General features: G+C 44.6%; 1 protein-coding gene across 4 annotated transcripts in view; it reads right to left on the bottom strand.

The window, feature by feature from the left end:
* LOC138741606 (regulating synaptic membrane exocytosis protein 3-like) overlaps positions 1-17,207 on the bottom strand; it is a 172,519-nt gene that overhangs the window by 41,158 nt on the left and 114,154 nt on the right. The window lies entirely within an intron of this gene.

Here is a 17,207-nt window from a genome sequence, read left to right as displayed (position 1 = left end):
TCTGCACCCATCCATTAACATTCCTTTGTGTTTAATCTAGTCTTTGCCCAGACCGCCATTGGCCAGTCTCACTCAGTGTCCAGCCACATAAACCCCATCTCATCTATTTAATTCTCAATCTGCCTGTGCCTGCCCTGTTCACCCATCCTACCTGGTACCCCCATTCTTATCCAGTCTCTCTCCATATCCCCTTATACCTTCAACCTTGTCTATCTCCAGAGCCAGCCACCCAAATTTGAATCTGCCACGGTCTGTGAAGAGTTTGTACATTCTCTCCATGACCTGCATGGCTTTCATCCAGGTGCTCTGGTTTCCTCCCATGTTCCAAAAACGTACAAGGTTAGTACATGAATTGATCACATGGGTATATTTTGGCGATGTCGGCTTGTGGGCCAGAAGAGCCTGTTACCATGCTGGATTTCTAAATTTAAATTAACAGGCACTTCAGTCCATGTGTCTCCACCACGCATGATACCCGATTAATGTAAAATTCTGCTGCTTTACACTAAGACTATAAGGACATTTGGCCTATTGAGTCTGCCTCATCATTCCATCATGGCTGATTTACTGTCCTTGTCCTTTTCTCCTGCCTTCTTTCTGTAACCCTTGATTTTCTTCCTGATCAAGAATCTGTCTTCATCCATCTTAAATATATTCATTGATTTGACCTCCACAGCCATTCACAGCAATCTATTTTGCAGATTCACCACTCTCTGGGTAAAGAACTTCTTCCTCATCTCTGTTCCAAAGGAACACTTTTCTATTCTGAGGCTGTGCCCTCCAGTGTGGTCAGTGTGAATAGTGTGGTCAGTGATGGTATGGTTAGAGCTGTTGGTGCCGTCAGTGTGGTCAGTGCCATTGGTATGGTCAGTGTAGTTGATGTGGCCTGTGCGGTCAGTGTGAGTAGTGTAGTCACTGTGGTCAGTACAGTCAGAGTGACGGTGTGGTCTGAGTGGTCAGTCTAGTCAGTGCGAAGTTCATTCTGCTTGCCTCGTTGACGCTGTTCACAGGCTTATGCCATTTACCATGGTCCGAGACAACAACTCCTGTGACTCAAGATGGCAATGTCAGCTGTGTAGTCTCTGTGGATCCTCAACATCTAAAACTCCAGGGCATCATGTCCCAGTGGTACCAAGTAACATCCCTGTCCCAGAGCCCTTGGTGCACTGTGTGAGTCTTCGAGTCTCTATCGGGTGGATGACTTTTAACTCGGCTGTGTGAAAGGAGCAGAAACAACCACATCGAGGTGTTTGGAGACAGCAAGCTTTGCATATTTTGTCCCATGCTTTCTACTGAATTCGCTCTGATCTGTTGCAAAACAGAAGGTACCAGCTGAGTTCACTGAAAGATTGTCCAAGCAGCCCACAGATCAGCAAAATTCCTTGAATAGAAAAGCTAAAATTAAAAATATCTACAACATTGATTAGTTGTTCCACCCAAAACCACAATTATCTCATGTTTATTTCTTTTTTTGTCTTCACCAGTTTCTGAGAGGCAATGTTCAGCAAGAACACAAGGCACAGACTGTCACAGTGAGGGTTCTGGCTCCAACAGCTCCATGAACACTTTGGAACATGCCCACTTAATTCTGTATGAACCTGTGACTGGAAGCAACCTGTTTGGGCTGCATTGCTCAATCACTACTACCCCACGTCAAGCCATTGGCATTGTAAGAGAACAGTAATAACACAAGATTGGAGCTGAAATTCCATTGTGTAGTGTGTGATGGATGAATTTCATTTCAGATTTCTTGTCAGAGTACATGCATGACGTCACATACAACCCTGAGAATCTTTTTCCTGTGGGTGAAGCAGAATTACCACTTCTTGTGACTAGTGGGGTTCCTCAAGGATCAGTGCTGGGACCCTTGTTGTTTGTCATCTATATTAATGATTTGGATGATAATGTGGTAAATTGGATCATCATATTTGCAGGTGACACTCAGATTGGAGGTGTCGTGGACAGTGATGAAGGTTTTCAAAGCTTGCAGAGGGATCTGGACCAGCTGGAAAAATAGACTGAAAAATGGCAGATGGAATTTAATGCAGACAAGTGTCCTTTTGGAAGGACAAAACAAGAAAGGATCTAAACAGTAAATGGTAGAACAGAGGGATCTGGGAATACAGATACATCATTCCTTGAAAGTGGTGTCACAGGTAGATAGGATTGTAAAGAGAGCTTTTGGCATATTTGCCTTTCTAAATCAAAGTACTGAGTATAGGAGTTGGAATGTTATGGTCAAGTTGTATAAAATATTGGTGACCCCAATTTGGAGTTTTGTGCGTAGTTTTGGTCACCTAATTACAGGAAAGATATCAATAAGATAGAAAGAATGCAGAGAAGATTTATTAGGGCGTTGCCTGGACTTCAGGAACTGAGTTACAGGGAAAGGTTAAACAGTGAGGATTTTATTCCCTGGAGTGTAGGAGAATGAGGAGAGATTTGATAGAGGTAACTAAAATTATGAGGGGGAAATGTAGATAGGCTTTTTCCACCGAGGGTAGGTGAGATACAAACCAGAGGATATGGGTTAAGGATGAAAGGGGAAAAGTTTAGGGGGAACTTCTTCACACAGAGTGGTGGGAATGTGGAACAAACTGCCAGGTGAAGTGGTGAATGTGGGCTCAATTTTAACATTTAAGAAAAATTGGGACAGATACATGGATGGTGTAGGTCAGTGGGACTAGGAAAAAAATAATTTGGCACGGACTAGAAGGGCCAAAAGGCCCTGTTTCTGTGCTGGATAGTTTTATAGTAATGCTAAACAAACTGTGCATAACATACATATGTAAACAAATCAAGAAATGTAAACAAACTGAAGATGCAATACAGAAAGGAAAAATTCAATAAAGTACAAAAGTGTGAGTCCTTAAAGGAGTCCCTGATGGAATTTGTTGTTGAGGAGTCTGACGGTGGAGGGGTAGCAGCCGTTCCTGAACCTGGTGGTGTGAGTCTTGTGTTACCTAATGGCAGCAGCAAGAATAGAGTGTGTGCTGGGTGGTGTGGGTCTTTGATGATTGCTGCTGCCCTCCGATGACAGCATTCCCTGTAGATGTTCTCAATGGTGGGGAGGGTTTTGCCTGTGATGTTCTGGGCTGTGTCCATTACCTTTTGCAGGGCTTTACATTCAGGGGTACTGGTGTTCCCATACCAAGCCATGATGCAGCCGGTCAGTACATTTTCCACTACACTTCTGTAGAAATTTGCCAGGGTTTCCAAAGTCATATCAAACCTCCTCAAAGTTCTGAGGAAGCGGAGGCACTGACGTGCTTTCTTCACGATGCCATTAGTGTATTGGGACCATGAAAGATCCTCCTTTCTGTTGATTTTGGTGAACTAGTTGTTCTCTATGGCCATAGTGATCTAATTGCCTTTGGATCATGTGTATGCCTGATGGGTTTGCTCAGACACAGACAAGGCTGCATGATCAGTGAAGCTGGTTAAAGCCCCCTTTGCCGGTGGGAAGCACAGCCTTTTCACTGTTAATATCTTTCATACAACTTAAAGGGAACTCCCTGCACACGGCTCACAGGACTCACAGGCTGGATTTGAACCCGTGTCACTGGTGCTATTACAGAATTGCACTAACCACTATACTAACCCAGTACTACCTGTCACATGGTCAGCTCCCCCACCAGGCTTGCCTGGTGCAGAGTGGCTAGACCCTATGCAGGATGAAAAACAAGATCTGTTAAAGGGCAGATGAACCCTCTTGTAGGGTCAACAGCCATCTAGCAAACACGTGCCAGGAAACGCGAAAAGGGCATTCCTTGCATTGAAGCTTGGTCTGGCGATTCACTGTAACAGAACTTCCCCCTGCCATCTTGGACCTCACTGTGCTGCTGGATCCGGGAGGGGACCTGTACAACCCCTACTCACCTAAATCCATTCACACACACACTGTTCCTTTCTGGGGAGTGGGGTATCCTTCTATCTCCTGGAAATCCTACAGGATCTTTAGGCCCTGTTAATATAGTGATTTAATGTGGCAAATCTCAAGATGTCAAGAAGTCATTTCATGAATGGTGAAATAAAAAAGGCAAATCAATTCTCGTGAAAACTTTCAATGCAGCAGAAATGCCAGGTGGATTTAATCCCAATAAGTGCGATGTGACACATGTTGGGATGCAAAGAACGGAAACATTCCTTAATGCCTTTCATTTATCTTTCAACAGTGAATGAAAGGGCCCGAGTTCACACGAGTTATATAATCAGACGAACAGTGAACACATACACACACAATACATGGCATATAATAACCACAAATTTAAATAAAAATCTAATAGAAAATGAATATGTATAAACACTTTGGAATAATTTACTCACTTCATTTATAAGAGCCCCAAGGATACAGGCTCACAATCTCACAGCCTGAGGGAAGAAGCTATTTCCCAGCCTGGCATCCTGATTTTTAAATTGATTTTAGACATACAGCACGGTAACAGGCCCTTTCAGCCCATGGGCCTGTGTGTCCAATTACACCCCTGTACGTTTTGAAGGGTGGGAGGAATCCAACACAGACACAGGGAGAATGTACAAACTCCTTACAGACAGCGCTGGATTTGAACCCGTGTCACTGGTGCTATTACAGAGTTGCGCTAACCACTATACTAACATCCTGTCCCTATATGTTGATTCTTTTGATGCTCACGTACCTCTTTCCTGATGGTAGTAGATCAAAGTTACTGTGTGATAGATGGTAGGGAACCTTGATAATTCATTGACCCTTATTTAAGCAACTTTCCCAGTGAATGTCTTCAATAGAGGAAAAGGAAACATCAATGATGTAATTAATGCTGATGAACTGGGAGACCTTGGAGTCTGACCAGAGTGCTCCGAAAGTGGCAAAAGAGGTAAGTAAGGTGGTGAAGAAGCCAATTGACATGCTTGTCAAGACATGGAATATAAGAGTTGGGGTGTTATAATTTTACAAAACACTGGTTAGGTTGCACCTGGGGTATTGTGTGCAGTTCTCGTCGCATCACTCAAGGAAAGAAATGGTTGCACTAGAGAGAGATGAAGTCATTCAGCAGGACGTTACCTGGATTAGAGGACTTAATGTGAGAGATTGAACAGGCTGGGCTTGTTTCCCCTGGAGTGAAGGAGGCTGAGGGATGACCTGATAGAACTATATAAGATTATGGGAGGGAAAGGGCAGATGGTCCAAATCTTTTACCCATCGTAGAGGTATCATTTGTAGGCCTCGATGTAATTGGTGGAGGAATCCACTGAAGAGGGAAATCAGTGGGGGAAGTCAGAATAAGACATGGATCTGTCAGGGCAGGATAAAGGAAAATTGGAAGAGAATCTCAAGGTATATGAAGAGTAAAAGGGTGGCTTGGGGGAGTAGTCCCCAGCCACCCTTCTTGCAATTTGAGTCACAAGAGATGGGTGATATTTGTCATCAGTCTTTTCTATGAAGATGGAGGAAACCAAGTAATTGGAGCAAACAAGTTGTGTTCTCTTGGAGCACATTAAAAGCTCCAGCAAGGAGTTGTTGGCAATCTTGGAATGCATTAAATCCCCAGGTCCTAATGAAGAGCATCCTTGAACATCAGGAGAAATTATGGAAGAAATTACAAAGGCCTTTGCTGAGATATTTTCATTCTCTTTGGCTTTGGGTTAAGTGCCAGAAGATTGGAGGGTGGCTAAAGTTGTGCCATCATTTAAAAAGGGACAGCAAGGATGAGCTGGGGAAACGAGAGGCTGGTGAGCTTGGTGTTAGTGGTTGGAAAATTGGTGGAGATTCTGAGGAGTTAGTGGCATTTGGATAGTCAGCAATTGATTAGTGGTAGGTCAGCATGGTTTGTGCATGGGAGATCATTTCAAAGAGGTGACAACTGATGAAGGCAGGGTGGTAGACGTTGTCTACATGGACCATGACAAGGTCCTTCTAGGGCTGGATAGTATGGAAAGCTCGATCATAGGGGGGCTCATTAATTAGATTCATAACTGATTGGTAGGTGCACAATCATTGGAAAAACTCTCCCTACCATCAAGAAAATCTACATGAAACGCTGGTGTTGGAGAGCAGCAGCAATCATCAAGGATCCACATCACCCTGGAAAGAGGTATAGATACCACAAAACACATACCACCAGGTTAGGAACAATTGCTACCCCTCCATCATCAGACTCCTAAATGACAGGCTCAATCAGAGACTCTTTTAAGGACTCTTACTTTACACATTTTTTATGCATATATATTTATTTCATTTCTGTATTGCACAGTTTGTTTACATTTCTCTCTTTTGTGTACGTATCTTTTCTTGAGTAGTTTTTTTACACTGCCAACAAGTAGAAATTCTGCCTGGCCCACAGGAAAAAGAATCTCAAGATTGTATGTGACGTACTTTGACAATAAAGCTGAACTTCGACTTTGACGCAATAATTTCTGGGATTCCTTCAGCCAACAGTGAATGGTGAATGGTGAAGCCCTAGAGAGAATAGTTCAGTGGAAGTGATGAATCAGATGGACAGGGTGGTGACGAAGACAAGATAAAGTGAATGCTCACAATGTATTTCCCAGGTTAGATGATTCTAGAACTTGAGGGCTTTAGTTTAAAGTGAGAGAGAAAAGACGTGAGAGGCCCCTGAAGAGCAAGATTTGCCTACATTTGGAATGAGCTGCCAGAAGAAACTGTAGCAGCAGGACATAATGACCACCTTTGAAAGACAGTTGGACAGATGGATGGACAGCGAAGGCTTAAAAAGATCTGGGCCATGGAGACAAATGGCACGATCCCAGGATGCCAATTTGGTCGGCATGGACGAGTAGGGCTGAAGGGTCTGGTCAATGCTGCATGAATCCAGGAGTCCATGGGAGAATCTTCTACTTGTAACGACATGACAACCCTTTCAGGTGGTTTGAGTGAAGTTTGCACGTCCTTCCTGTGTCCACCTGGGATTTCACTTGGAGCTCTGGATTCCTTCCACATGCCAAGGACATCACAACCTGCTTTGATGATTGGCTGCTGTAATTTGCATCTAATACCAGATCAGATTGTGGGGAAGATAGACAACAAGGAAAATTAGTGAAAAAATTAGCGAAAGAATGGGAATGATTCTTGAGCCAGCATGGACTTGATGGGCCAAGTGGCCTCCTTAACCATCGTGTGGAAATTTGGAAAATGGCTGGTGGACTAATTGTCAGTTCTGATTAAATATTAACTCTGTTTCTCTTTTGACCACTGCTGCATCCTGCTGAGGGTTTCCAGCATTTTCTGTTTCTCTTCACCAATTTATCTGCTCAGTGTCATCAACCAGTCAAGCGGTAAAAACAATTATTTACGTTCAACGAAGAACCTTGTGAAAAAAGAACAGTCAGAGTTAATGCTCTCCCATACTCCAGATGAGGGTGATAGTGTGTGCTTGCAATTGGCTTCACACCACCTGCATCTCCAGGCTGCTGAAGCAGAACTGGATACCATAGACATTGTGCAGATTCTAACCAATCACTCAACTCCTGGTAGTTTATAATGACACACAATACTCAATTATTTCTCCATATCCAAAAGACTGTAGGTTCAGAAGTTGCACCACCTGGACTTCTCCAGTGGTAACTCTGCTTGAGTTTACCTTGACCTGGAAAACAGGGGCAATTCCCTCCCTCAGATTGGCTTGTATCAGTCACAGTCACGGAGTCAGATAGCCTAGAAGCAGGCCCTTTAACTCAATTTCCCCAGACTGCCCAAAATGTCCCACCCACACTAGTTCCACCTGCCTGCATTTGGTCCATATCCCTTTAAACCCATCCTCTTCATGCATCTATGCATTTTTTTTCTTAAATATTGCTATGGATGGAGTCTTGTCCTGTATAAACTGGCCCCTGTGATACCTCAGTTAAAACAATGCCCAAACATGTTTGCTTGGCATTATTATTTTAGATTATCCTCCAGATGCAAAAGGTATTCTCTTATCATTCCCATTTTAGGTCTGTGCAAAATTCATTTATTTATTCAAATTTTATTTTCAGATTCTTTTTCCTGCAGGCAAGGCAGAATTTTTACTTATAGGTAACTAAACTGAACTCAAGAAAAAAGATCATATACAAAAGAGAGAAATGTAAACAAATTGGCTGCAAAACTGAAAAAAAAATTCAGAAATAATGTGCAAAGTAAGGTCCTAAATGAGTCTCTGATTGAGTTTATCATTTAAGAGTCTGATGGAAGAGGGGTAGCAACTGTTCCTGAACCTGGAGGTATGGGTCTTGTGGCACCTACACCTCTTTCCTGATGGCAACAGTGAGAGAAGAGAATGTCCTGGATGGTGCTGAAGGTTGACATGTTGGGCCAGCAGTGCCTTCTTTAAGTTCAGTTCAGCACCCACTTCCCCACATTGATCCCCTTTTCCTCAACCTATCTCATCTCTCTACCTTTGTCTGAATACACTCAATGACTGAGTGTATTCCAGGCAGAAAATTCCCAGGATTCACCATCCTCTGGGTGAAGTGAAGAAATTCTTTCTCACTCCAATCATTTTGAGGCAGTTACACTTGTTATGGTACCTGAGGGCCACATCCACCTGTCAAGCCCTGAAAGGACTTTGTATGTTTCAACACTATCGCTTCTTTGTCAAAACTCAAGAGACTCTAGGCCCAGCCTCTTAACTTCTTCTCACTGCACAAACCCTCCATCCCAGGAGCCGATCTGGTGAACCTTCGCCACACTTGTTTAATCTCAAATCTGTCTTTCCTCAGGTCAAGAGACCAGGCTGGCGCACGATATCTCAGGTATAGTCTCCCCACCTTTCAGAACTGCAGAGTTTTGTCTTCTTTTCTTCTACTCAACTCTTCCGTCGAAAAGGTCAACGCGTAGTTTCCCTTGTAACTGCTCACCATTCCTGCACATGAACTTCCCCTCACACTGCACCAATTTACACACACAAAACATTTCTCATACTGCACATAGTAATAACATACATACATAAAAAATGATATAAAATAAATATGCTGTGGCATCTCGCCAACGCAATAGGAGAACCGGCTCACAGAGTCAAGGGCAAGATCTGGCTGTGAGAGCTCCAGGTGCGGGGCAAGTCCACAGCTTAGCTGGCGGCTGATGTCATAAAGGACCCAGGGGACGCAAGTGTCATCGGGCTTTGATGGATTTAAGTGCACGCAAGAGTTGGATTAAAGTCATTTGATTCAACTCACTTTCGACTCTGCGTTGTTCTTTTGCTCGTTGCATGCCCAGTGTGACTACATTGGTGACCCTCATGGTCCAAACGGCATTTGGACCCAAGCATGCAGACTGCAGTTTCACTGAAACTGCCAACTTTCTGGACCTCGCAGCTGCAGGTCTGGTTTGAACAGGCTGAAGCCCAATTCCAGGTCAGGCAAATCATCTCAGATGCCACAAAGTACTACTATGGTCAGTTCACTCGACCAGGAAACAGCAGGCCACATCATTGAATTCCTATACCAGCTACCGGTTGTGGACGGGTATAAAATAATCAAGGCGCTCTTGATCCGTACTTTTGGCCTCTCCCGCTGTGAGCGCGCAGTGTGGTTGCTCCACATGGACGGCCTAGGCGAATGTGCGTCATTGGCCTTAACGAACAAGATGCTGACACTAGTAGACGGCCATTAGCCATGTTTACAGTTCAAACAAGTCTTTCTCAAGCAGATGCCATAAAATATCCACTTCCTCATCTCTGACGATGATATTAATGACCCAACCAAAGTAGTGGCCCATGCAGATATCCTGTGGCACACCAAACAGCATGGCGGGCCCTCCATTAACCAAGTTGCTGCATCACTCCCTAAGGCCTGGGCCTTCGTCATGCAAACAACGAAGCTGGTGATGCCCACAGCAGGGAGTAACCCCAGTTCACACTATTGCTGTTTTACCACCAAAAGTAGGGTTCAGAAACCCACCATTGCCGCCATCCTGTTCTTTATCAGGAAACGCTGAGGCCGGCCGTTGATAATGTCTATGGCGGCTGGCCACCATGATAGCCTCATTTACTTATGAGACCAACACTCCGGGCGAAAGTTCCTCATAGACATAGGGGCAAAGGTTAGCATCTTGCCTCCCTCGAGCCACGACACCCGCACCAGGAAGTCAGGACCAGTGATCACCACTGCCAACAACACATAGGCACGCGAACTATCCCACTACAGTTCAGTTTCAGCTGCACTTGGTCCTTTATGCTGGCAGCAGTGTCGCAGTCTTTACTGGGTGCAGATTTCCTCCGGGCGCACTGCCTCCTTGTGGACCTCAAGGGATGGTGCCAGGTGAATGCCAGGACCTTCCAGACCTTCTTGATCGATGAAACCAAGTTACTGGCCCCACACCTGGACTCCGTGATTTTGTCAGGCAGTGATTTTGCCAAAAGTACTAGCGGAGTTCCCAACCATTATTATACTGTAGTTCTTCACAGATGCCTCTAAGCATGATGTACAGGACCAAATTCCCACTTAAGGACCACTGCTACACACCCAGGCACACAGGATCCCACCCGACAAACTCCACCTCGCCAAGGAGGAGTTCAGGAAAATGGAGGAGATAGGGATGATCCGGCACTCAGACAGCCTGTGTGCCTCTCTGCTGCACGTGGTGCCCAAGTCAGCTGGAGGATGGAGGCCATGTGGCATCTACAGAAGGCTCAATGAAGCCACCATGGCTGACCAGTACCCAGTGCCCTACATTCAATTTGCATTGGACACGCATCTTCTCCAAGGTCAACCTGATCCATGAGTATTACCAGATTCCTGTCTACCCTAGCAATGTCCTCAAGACCTCCATCCACTCAGTGCATTCCCTGTCCCCAGGGTTGGACTATGCAGCGCTCACCAAGGCACAGTAGCTGGATGAAGAAATGCTGGCCTACCACACCACAGTTTCAGGCCTGCAACTTGAGGACATCTCCATTGGCCCAACGGGCAGCAAGTTCCTCTGTGACGTGTCCACCAGCCAACCCTGGCCCATCATTCCAGCAGCTTGGAGGCATCGCGTTTTTGACGCACTACATGGTTTGGCCCACCCATCCTTTCAGGCAACCATCCAACTGGAGGTGGATAGATTTGCTTGGCACAGCCTATGCAAGCAGGTCGGGCACTGGGCCAGGACATGCATGGACTGCCATACCTCCAAAGTCCAAAGGGACATGAAGACCCCCCCCCCCTTCAACTCTTCCAGCTGACCCACAGGAGGTTTGAGCATGTCCATGTGAACGTTGTCAGTCTGCTGCCAATCTTCCGGGGGGGAGGGGTGGCAAAGTACCTGTTCACCATGGTCAACAGGTTCACTCTGCCAACCATGCAGCCCCCTATAAAGTCAGTCTCCAACACTCAATGGAACCAATCTCAAACCTGTTGAGGTTTTCCTCATAACTCACAACATTCTTGTGACTTTCTCCCCCCTCTCTTGCTCAATGGCATCCTTCCTGCAGCTGGGTAAACCACAATAATGCCTAAATGTAGTCTCACTAATGTCTTGTGCAGCTTGTTTATGGACTGGAGGCCTGTGACAGTGGCGGGCCACAGGATTTGGTACTGGGCCCATTGCTGTTTGTCATCTATCAATGATTTAGATGAAAAATGTACATGGCATGATTAGCAAGTTTGTGATGACACTAAAATGTCTGGTATTGTAGATGATGAAAAGGGTTGCCAAAGATTGCAGCGGGATCTTAGTCAGTTGGGTAAGTGGGTAGAGGAATGGTTGATAGAATTTAATACAGAAAAATGTGAGGAGTTGCATTTTGGGAAGTCTGTTTTCTACCATGAAGCCCATTTTCTCTCCATTCTGCTGTTTCACTTTTGATCCTATGTGATCGATTGAACCTTCCAAAGCAGCCTGCTGTGTGGAACCTTATAGAAGGCCTTCCTGAAATCCATATATACGACATCTACAACTCTGCCCTCATCAATCCTCTTGGTCCTATCTTCAAAAACATCAATTGGATTTATGAAACATGACCTTCCAGTTTCAAATCCATACCGACAACAGTATTTGAGTTAAATTCTATCTGCCATTCCTTGCCTCTATTTCTCAATCCTGCTATAATCTTCACTGTCCACTATAAAACCAATTTTAATGGTACTAATCACACCACCCTCAATCATTAATATATTTATGGGTGTAGTGGTTAACACTCTGCTATTACAGCACTAGGAACCCCAGTTTGAATCTGCTACTAGCTGTAAGGTTCTCCCCGTGTCTCTTCTGGTTTGCTCCCACCCTTCAAAAATGTACGGGAGTTATATTTGGGGGGCACAGACTCATGGGCTAGAAGGGCCTGTTACCGTGCTGTACTTCTAAATTTATATATATGACAAAAAACTGGGGACCCAGCAATGATCCCTGGGACACACCACTGCTCACAGGCCTCTGATCTGAAAACTTTTGGCAGTAACAGTCCTGTTTCACTTCAGCAATTATGTTTCTGCCAACCTGAGAGCCCCTGATTACTGTTCTCAAAAATTCAACAAATCTGCAAGATGTGACTCCATGTGACAGGGTGACTCCTTTTGAAATAGAACATAGAGAATAACCTTGTATGGTAGAGAGGAAATGATGTGGACATGAGGTATTATGGGATGTTTGGCCAAATTGTTCGGGGAAAATACAATAGGGCTGAGCAGTGAACTACAAAGAGTTTGGTATTAAATCTCAAAATGCGCACTAAAACCAAACCAATGGCGGTGATGCTGGAGCCGCTGGAACGGCAGCATTGCTGTGTACCCGGGAAAGAGTGGAACAGAGATGAGTCCTGCTCTGAAGGGTTCACTCACTTGGTCTTAATGCCAATGACTGCCTACAGGCTTTAAATGGCACGATAAAGGAGCCAACAGTGTTTGGAAGTAAAATCCTACAACCGCGTTGGTCTGTGCCCATGATGGTGTAACCTGTGCTTGGCAGTGGCCACGAGAGGTTGCATATTCCAGGGAATCAGCAGACTGGCATAGGGCAGAATGGGATAACACCCCTTCCCCCTCCCCCGTTGAGAAGGAGAAAGAGAGCAGTCAACCCTACAGGACAGAGACCACGTTGGTGGACTAGCGCGAGGCTCAGCGGCTGAGGATCCCACATAGGCTGCATGCTGTTGGAAACGTGATCGGGGGACCCCACACGGGGTGCAGGCTGCTGGAGACTGGCACATGGGAACCAGCTATCACTTTTGAACAATTATCAGTTAAATTCAAGCTTTCTAATAGACAATTTTTTAGATATTTGCAAGTTAGGAATTTTGTTCAGTCTAAACTGAACGCTTTTCCTCGAATCACAAATTCAAATATTCTTGACATACTTTTTGATCTACAATTTATTCATATAGTGAAATGATATCACGTATTTATATTGATCTATTGGATTTAAGATTAGCCCCAATGGCTAAGATTAAGAATGATTGGGAACGTGATCTTAATATAACTTTTTCAAATGAGGATTGGTGTTCCACTCTTAGTTTGATCAATGAATCTTCATTTTGTGTAAGACATTGTTTATTACAATTTAAGGTGAGACACAGAATACACATCTGAACTCAAATTATCCTGCTTCTATGCAGATGTTGATCCATTTTGTGAAAAGTGTAAAATGTTTGAAGCCTCACTGATTCATATGTTTTGGCAGTGTCCTAAATTAGTAAGATATGGCAGAATATTTTTCATTCTGTCAATGATTTTTAAGATTAAATTAGATCCATACCCTTTAACTGTCCTGTTTGGTTTTTCACGTGAACTGGATAAACGTTTATCAGCAACTCAAGAGAAAGTTTTAGCTTTGAGCACAGTGATGGACAGATGACCAGTTTTAATGAAATGGAAAGATGAACTCCCACCGACTCATGCACAGTGGCTGCAGGGTGTAATGACATATCCAAGCTTAGAGAAAATTAGGTATAATTATTAAAGATAAAAAATTTCAGTTTGAGAAGTTATGGGGACCATTTATAGAATACTACATCATTGCCAGTTTTAGGTGATTTGGGTGCTCTAGGGCTGATCCGTCCATCTCCTGGAGGTCACAACCCGATCCAGCTTTATACTTTTCTTGTAACCTTGACTAGAGGGAGGCATTAGATTAGTATTAGTTTTAGGGTTTTTTCCTTTTAGATAAGTGGATTTATGGGGTTTAATCTTGATTATCCTGGATAATATCCTTTTTTAGATTTTTTTAAGGTAAATGCGATTTGTTATAATTGTATTTAACTGATTTAGGTGGAGTGCAGTGCGCGCAGTACTGGCCCCACCCTTTACACCCATGGTTCGTGTGCCGTGGCCAAGCAAGCTGGGACGTGGCAGCGAGGTCCTTGGGTCGTAGGTTTTATATCGGAGTGGCCTTCTCCTATGCAGGTTTCTTACCCGGGCTGGAGGGGTCTGCCTCCCCTCCTAGGTCGGTCCATACTGCCCGGACCGGGGCCGAGGCCGCCGCAGTTCACCCTGTGCCTGGACTGGGGCCACCGCCTCCCACTCCCTGCCCGGACCGGGGCCTCCGCCTGCCTCACTCGACCGAGGCCGGGGCCGCCGTCTCCCCCTTGCTCCTGCCCGTATCGGGGCCGCCGCCGTCTACCCTTCGCCCGGACCGGGGCCGGGGCCGCTGCTGCTCTCCCTGTGCCTGGACTGGGGCCGCCGCCTCCCACTCCCTGTCCGGACCGGGGCCTCCGCCTGCCTCACTCGACCGAGGCCGGGGCCGCCGTCTCCCCCTTGCTCCTGCCCGTATCGGGGCCGCCGCCGTCTACCCTTCGCCCGGACCGGGGCCGGGGCCGCTGCTGCTCTCCCTGTGCCCGGACTGGGGCCGCCGCCTCCCACTGATTTATACGTATAATCATTTTAATAGACAATTATATTTAATAATAAGGGACGGAATTTAAAATTTGTTATATTGTGTGCTTAATTTTATGTTATGCATATGTTATTATTTTGCCTTGCTTTATTAATATCTTGTACAAGGATTGTTATGTTAATCTCAATAACAATATTTTAAAAAGGAAAAGGGAACCAGCTATCCAGGATTTAAGAGGGTGCTGAGGGCAAGAAGGGCCCTTGAAGGGCCTCTAGCTGAAGGCTTGCTGATCGTTTCAGAGGTTTGGATCTGGAACATATTGCCGATGAATCAAGCAGGAGACTGTGCAGTTCAGGGGCTGAAGGGATTTGCTTGTTTCTCTTTCTCTCGTACTGTAAGGGATGCCAGGCAATACTAATGGCGACTCTTTGTCTGCCTTACAGCAGGCTGAAGTTAAGTATATCATGTATGTTACATTTTTAATGTATTATTACATGACAATAAAATAAACAAACCTTGATCTTTGAAGGTCTGAGTGAGATACTTTGAGAAAAGGGGTGCACAAAATAACCCGGCTCAAGTTTAATATGATCTGACTGTACAAATACAACCAGACAAAACAACACACATATAATACATTTCTCACATAGCAGATAATAATCACATACGTATATCAAAAGATACAGCTGCTCATTGACAGGACACAGGTGTAAACGGGTTAGTTATCAGGAGACAAGACAGGTCAAAGTGACACCATCCAGTGCGATGGTGTCAGTGGAATGATACTGAACACTCTTTGTCTCAAGGTTACACATGTAGTTAGAGGCACCCCAACTTTTCTTAACATGAGCAAAACATGAAAGTCTGCAGACGCAGTGATTGAAATGATTGGACATGACAATTAGCGCATCTACTGGGCTTTAATCCATTGTTAATTATTACCGTGGTGTAAATCTCTGTAAGATGTTCATTTGATGATGGAAGAAGTTAGCTCCCATTAGATCTTCTTTGTTTCAGTTTGCATCAACACCAAATAAAGTCATGGTTTATCTACCGTACAGCTTTGATTTCCCTGTGGTTAACCTGAAACACTCTGGTTTAAATCACTGATCTACATTGTGAATAGATGGGGCCTCAGTAACTACCCTTGAGACCCCACCATCCGTACGTTTAATGTCCAGTAACCCCCAGCAACATTTACCCCTAAGCCTTCACTATCATTTGGTTTAATCATCTCTTTTCCAGTCCCATATTCGAGTCTTCTGAAATACATCCATTGACTCTGCCATCGATCCTGTGAGTTACAATCCCAAATTAATTCTGATTTATCAAATATGTTTCCCTTTCATAAATTCACATTCAGAATGGTCCAATCCTTTTGTTATTTTCAAAGTGATTTGAATTGTTTAATTTAGAAATACAGAACGGTAACAAGCCCTTCCGGCCCACGAGCCCACGACACCACAAATACACCCATGTGACCAATTAACCTACTAGCCAGTACGTTTTTAGAATGTGGGAGAAAACTGGAGCACCTGGAGGAAACCCATGCAGTCATGGAGAGAACATACGAATGCAGATAGACAGTGCCAGATATGAACCCAGGTCGCTGGTACAATAATAGCATTGTGCTAACCACCACACTAACCGTGCCACCTGTATGTTCTCTTAATACTAGGTTCTAACGCTGACACATGGTGCAATGACTGTGGACTCCAAATGGATCAAGTTGATGGAGCATTCACCTGGTTTGGGAAAGTCTACAGATGCTGCGGTTGAGTGCAATGTATAACTGTGCTGGATAAACTCAGCAGGTCACACAGCTTCCACAGGAAGTAAAGGGTATCCAACATTTGGGGCCTGAACTCTTTGTCAGGAACTTTTTTCTTACACCTGACGAAGGGAGTCATCCCCTTTACTTATTGTGGATGCTGCGTGGCCTAACTGAGTTTCTCCAGCATGTTTGTGTATTGCACTTGGTTTGCGAACGAACCATGGTCGATTTCACAGAAGTGTTCCACTTTCCCCAGCTCTGACTGCTGCAGTGTTATATAAATCCAGGAAACAACAGCAGTCAAAGTGCTGAAGCCTCAGGAATACTGCTGAATTCTGCTTAGAATAACCAGTAGCTCAGAGGAAGGATGTATTAAAATTCTTGAAATACTCCAGAGCACTTGGAGTAAACTGAAATAATTACACCTCCCCAGTTCAGTACTGGAAAGCTAATTTATAATGGGTGGTTTAAATTGAGTGACATGCACATGGAACTATAAACAGACCTTTAAACATTTATTAACTTTGTACTTCGGTAGTGCTGGCATCAGCGGATAGATTTAATCTGCACAAGGTGAGCTCCTAGCCCCTCTCTCACCAGAGTTTCCTTCTGTAGAAAACGGGTTTTTAATTAATTATTTTCTAAAACTGCGGGACACAACAGTTCACTGCGGGGTCCTACCACCCAGTTGTTACACCAATGACC

Source organism: Narcine bancroftii, chromosome 8 (genome assembly GCF_036971445.1).
Source record: "Narcine bancroftii isolate sNarBan1 chromosome 8, sNarBan1.hap1, whole genome shotgun sequence".
NCBI classification, from domain to species: Eukaryota; Metazoa; Chordata; class Chondrichthyes; order Torpediniformes; family Narcinidae; genus Narcine; species Narcine bancroftii.
This window is presented reverse-complemented; position numbering and strand designations above follow the sequence as displayed.